Source organism: Triticum urartu, chromosome 5A, assembly GCF_056163025.1.
Source record: "Triticum urartu cultivar PI428250 chromosome 5A, HENAU_Tu73, whole genome shotgun sequence".
Lineage (NCBI taxonomy): Eukaryota > Viridiplantae > Streptophyta > Magnoliopsida > Poales > Poaceae > Triticum > Triticum urartu.
The window spans coordinates 472,890,225-472,896,155 of NC_141877.1; the positions used below are offsets into that span (position 1 = coordinate 472,890,225).

General features: G+C 40.7%; 1 long non-coding RNA gene across 1 annotated transcript; it reads right to left on the bottom strand.

Moving 5' to 3' along the window:
• Nucleotides 1–255: 255 nt before the first annotated feature.
• Nucleotides 256–1,182, bottom strand: LOC125556286 (uncharacterized). Its single transcript, XR_007305049.2, has 2 exons — nt 879–1,182; nt 256–598 (listed from the first exon to the last, which is right to left on the bottom strand). It is a non-coding gene; the product is annotated as an uncharacterized LOC125556286 (long non-coding RNA).
• Nucleotides 1,183–5,931: the final 4,749 nt, after the last annotated feature.

Consider the following 5,931-nt stretch of genomic DNA (forward strand, 5'->3'; position numbering starts at 1 on the left):
CAGATTTCCCCAGGAAGCTTGTATTACACCAAATCATTTTGCGGATTGAAAAATCTGAATAAAAAAACATAATTCACGGGTTAGGCTGCTCCTTCAGGAAAAGTTATGAATTAAAATGAAAACGGATGTATGTCTGAATGAATGACTTATATAATCATTCATCAATGAAACACGATCTGAATCTGGCAGGTCTGTCCACAAGGTACAGAGCAATGTAGACATGAATGAAATATCAAGGAAAGATGAACAACTCAATATAAAGTGTGTGTTTGCATTACGTTGTTCCACTCTCGTAAGCTACTGTTGTTATCCTTCAAGATGTACTGCAAATGTGCCATGATGCTTGACTATCCTGACCACTGATGATGCATTAGCTCTGCCGCTCTAGGAGTATATATATATGGTTGTTCATGCAACAAGAAGAGATGCAATCAGTTGTTCGCAAGCAAGAAATGTCTAATTCGTATTATAAAACCCATGCAAGAAAGGACTTCCTCAAGGACACAAATCAGTGGGAGATTTGCACAAAGTAATTCGTCATCCTCTCCTAGATTTATCATCATTCAGAAAAGAGCCTTCAGCTTCAGTTATTTGCCTCCTGAACAGGTAGACATGTTCTTCAGAAAATCACAATAAGGAGAGCATAAGATTCATATCCAGGAGAATGAAGGAATGAAGAAACAAGAAAAACACATGGACATGTTCAACTACTCTGTACAGGGCGATCTAACATACTTCGGGAATGTTTCAACAGCGCCATAATCAGACCCGTTTCCTTTGAACCAGATGAGCAACGTGCTACGGTGAAATTTGAGTACGAGACAGCGGTAAGAACAATGGACACCAAGATACATGATATGGCCGTTTTCCGTGCGTACCTTGCTGCGTGCTCCACCGCCGCCTGCTGCCGCTCCTGCCCTTGTCTCCCTGTGTCCTGTGCGTGGCACATCTGACCCGTCATGGTGATGCCGGTCGAAGAGGATAACGTTGAGGGGCTCTTCGTGCCATAGTGAGTACCCGGGGACATCAACTGGGCATACGATGGAGTGGACTCCTCGCCCCTTCTCGAGGTGATGGCATCCCTGCAGCGTCCCGATATGCCGGCCCAGATGGAGAGATGTCCCAGGCTGGCGCTGGAGCCGCAAAGTGGGCGGTGGTACACCAAGCACGCAGACACGAGCGTCAAGAAAAAGGAGGGCATGTTTGGTTTCAATAAGTCACCCGACTTATAAGTCACGTGACTTAAAACTAGTGATTTGCATGTTTGGTTGTCATCTGATTTATAAGTCACCTGACCACACCTTCCCACATTGTTTTTTTATATAAAGATGATGGGACCCATGCAAAAGGAGGTGACTTATAAATTTTAAGTTGGGGTGAAGTAACTTATGACTTATAAGTTGGGGTGACTTACAAGTTGGGTCTATTTGACAAAATAAGCCATTTTTTCACTTTTCAACTTATAAGTTGATGACTTATTTGGAATCAAACAGGGTCTGATCACCTGTTGATGGAGGGGCATGAAGGCAGCGCGATCGATGGAATCCCAGATTCTGAGTTAGTCCATATATGGAATGAAGTGATTTGGAAGATTGATCTCTCTCCCTCTTCTCTCTCTCTCACTTTTTTTTGCGATGTGGAAGATTGATCGCTTGTTGATGGAGGGGCATGGAAAGGCAGTGCGCTTGATGGAAAGATCCCAGATTCTCAGTTAGTCCATACTAGCAAAAAAGGCCGTGCGTTATAATGGAAGAAAAAAATAACACACACACTCTTAACCCAATAATCATAATATATTCATGCCCTTTATTTTAGCGAGGCATCATTTTTATGTTGCCGCTTATCCTTCTTCTCACCCTCAGTGGCCTCAGTGTTCACACAAACCAAAGTGTGTTTGAATGCTATTTTTCCCCTACCAGTTTTTTCAGAGGTGCTCATGTGTGGTTATTGATATTTTGTTTCGTCTCTTTATGATTTTAGTGGTTGTTTATTTGCAATCCAGATCGTCGCGATACGAAAGAAAAACGGACGTGCCCTATAGGTTACAAGTTTGCTTTTAAAATAATATTTTAAAATATTTAATAGATAAAAATAACATCATATTCAAATTCTACATATTTTTCTATTCAAATTTCATATATAACATGTTAAAATCAGAGTTACGGTTTAATAGATATGAATAATTAAGAAAAAAATTGTTTGACTTAAATATCTTCTAAAATAATATTTAAAAAATATTTAACAAACAAAAATAACATCATATTCAGATTCTACACATTTTTCTAATCAATTTTCATATATAACATGTCAAAATTGAAGTTACGGTTTAAAAGATATGAATAATTTAGAAAAACATTTGTTTGACTTATATATGATCGGCGGGTGAATTATCTAATACGTCAGGGGGTTTCTGTAAAATGTAAAATAACGGTTTGATTATGACTTAAGTATGTACTGCGGGTTAATTATAAAAAATGCAGGGAGTTTTTTGCAAAAGTGCGTGACGGGCGACCGAAACCCAATCTACTTTATTATTAGGTAGAGATATGGAACGATGTGATTTGGGATATGCTTGCAGGAGTCGTGAAAAGAGAGAGAAAATCTACAGCCGCAGGTGTTCCATATATCTAGAGAAATAAATGGGATTGCACACAGTGTAGCTCATCAGGTTCTTAGTCGCTCTTTAGAACCTGTCTATAGTTGTTTCGGGTCAGCTCACAGGAACAGAATATGCCCTATCATTTCTACTCTTTCTCCCTTAAATTTACAGGGTTTTGTACTCCATGTTGTACACTATTTTTGAGTTGAATGAAATTGGCGTTGAGGAGGCCTTTCCCTGTTCAAAAAAAAACGCATTTATGTAGCCATGTATAGGGAATTTGGCTCTCAGATACATTAGGTAGTACTATTTCACATCGCGTGTTCACGTATTGGAACAAGTCTGGTAGTATTGGATATGTCCATCGTCTCGACGGAAGCGGATCCTCTAACATCCTTAAGAGAAGTCACGAAGCTACAATGAAATGCGTGTGTAAAGTGAAGAAGAAATGTCAATGATATTGTAGCAACTACCGTGTGGATTTACTGTAGCATGTATAAAAATAAATCAAAAAATAATTTTATTGCATCATAATTTTGTTTGTGTGCAATTTTTGTAAATGTATACAGTAAATTTGTAATTTGCAAATTAATTATAATTATTTTAGGCTTAACCATATGGATGTGAAGAAGGGATGTCACGATTACTGTAGCTTACGTGACATCCCTCGAGAAAGTTAGGAGGTCCGGTTTCCGTCTCGACGAGCCAGTGTCCGAACAAGTGACGGAATGACAGCCAAACTGGTCCTGTTTGCATGCAATACTATTTTTTCTTTTGCATGCAGTACTAGTTTTGGCATAATAAAAGAGGGTAACTCTGACCGGTCGATGTAAAAGATTTTGTCTGTTTGAGTCGGCCGGGCAAACGAGTGTTCAGTTTTGGCAATAAGGCTATTGGTGCGCTCAACACGGTCGATGGATTAGCCCGCATAGTCTTAAATAACAAAAAACTAAATAGGTATATAAAATATTTAGACTAAAAGCATGTATATTAAGAAACCATAATTAAATATATGCAAAGTCATATGGTTGAGCTGATCCTGATCCAGGTGACGGTGATACTACGGTAACTCCATTACCGTAGTGATCAGGGGCGGATCCTTTTGCGGACGGGCCATGTTCCATTCTTTTTTCTGGGCTTTTCTGTGAGAATTTGATATGGATTTGTCCCAATAACAAAGATGGCCCACCGAGTAAGCTATTGGCCCATTCTTGGTTTTGTTTCATGCTCTGCCACTGGTAGTGATCGACTACTGGTTTGTTTGACAGGTTAGACAAAAAAAATCTAGTATGGTATTGGTAATAGTACAGTTTGTACCTGATACTAATCAAGTCTATTGAATACATGAATATATAAGATTATTGTTATATTTATGACAATCACGAATTACTTATTAAATTAATTGTTGATTCATATAGATAGTCTCCTTCAATCCATGGTCGTATACTCATAGGTTCTAATATAATTGCACACAAGTACATGAAATTAAAAATCTATAACATTGATTAAGCTGGCTTTTGCTTTTGGGAGAATGGTAGATTTTGTTATGGCATCATCGCCAGGGTAGAGGTACCAATGGTAGAAGTTTGTTGTTGGAAAAATGATAGATTCTGTCCGGGCATCATCATAGGGGTAGAAGTACCACTCGTAGGAGTCTGCTGTTAAAAGAATGATAGAATTGTCCTGGTGTCATCGTAGGGCTAGAGGTCATTGTTCTTGGAAGAATGGCAGATTCTGTCCTGCCATTATCATAGGGGTAGAAATACCATTGGTAGGAGTTTGTTGTTGGGAATAACTTACTTTGTCTTGGCATCATAGTTGGGGTTCAAGGTACCAATGGATTGTTGCATGCTTGAGTTATAATGTGCTAATAGAGGAATACATGATTCGGTGGAGCTCCCAGATGACCCTATGCGGATAAATAGAAAAGCTTAGGCCATAGAAGATTGAAAATGAGAAAAAGTTGAGAAAGTATACTACTTATACCATTTGGATTGGGTTGTACTGTGGTAGATACCCAGGCATTTGGTTTGTCAGGCATTTCAGAACGTGGTTATAAAGAATAAATTGTCTTGTTTTTTCTTCTTTGCTTTTTGCTTTCTCGGAGCCACCAACGGGTCTTGCTGATCCTGGTACAATATTTTCTCTAAAATGCTCCTATGAAGATTAATAGCAAAGCTTAGCGTCACTGAAGTTTGAAAAAGAGAGAAATTTATAAATGTTAGACTTCTTATATGATTAAGATTGGGTTATACATAGGCATTTGATTTGTGAAAGGCATTTCAGGTTGTAGTTGTAAAGAATCATCTATCTTCTTTTTCTCCGTTGTTTTTGCTTTCTTTAAGCCACCAACGGGTCCTGGGCGATAGGGTCGAGAAGGTGATCATCTCTGACCGTGTTGTTGACTCTCTATGCTGCCTAGTCACCAATGAGTATGGCTGGATTGCCAACATGGAGAGTGAGGGAGTCCTGGATTAGGGGGTCTCCGGACAGCCGGACTATATCTTCTGGCCGGACTATGAAGATACAAGATTAAAGACTTCGTCTCGTGTCCGGATGAGACTCTACTTGGCGTGGAAGGCAAGCTAGGCAATACGGATATGTATATCTCCTCCTTTGTAACCGACCTTGTGTAACCCTAGCCCTCTCCGGTGTCTATATAAACCGGAGGGTTTTAGTCCGTAGGACAACATATAATCATACCATAGGCTAGCTTCTAGGGTTTAGCCTCTCTGATCTCGTGGTAGATCTACTCTTGTACTACCCATATTATCAATATTAATCAAGCAGGACGTAGGGTTTTACCTCCATCAAGAGGGCCTGAACCTGGGTAAAACTTCGTGTCCCCTGCCTCTTGTTACCATCCGCCTAGACGCACAGTTCGGGACCCCCTACCCGAGATCCGCCGGTTTTGACACCGACATTGGTGCTTTCATTGAGAGTTCCTCTGTATCGTCGTCGTTAGGCTTGATGGCTCCTTCTATCATCATTAGCGATGCAGTCCAGGGTGAGACTTTTCTCCCCGGACAAATTTTTGTATTCGGCGGCTTTGCACTGCGGGCCAATTCGCTTGGCCATCTGGAGCAGATTGAAAGCTACGCCCCTGGCCATCAGGTCAAGTTTGGAAGCTTAAGCTACATGGCCGATATCCGCGGAGACTTGATCTTCGATGGATTCAAGCCTCTGCCTTGTGCGTCACGCGGTCATGATGGGTACGATTTAGCTCTACCATCCGACAGTGTTCAGGAGATCGCACCAGCAGCCGCTCCGACCCTCAATTCGGAGCCAGTTGCGCCGTCCATGGACGGGTGGATGGACCTCGCCACGGAGGC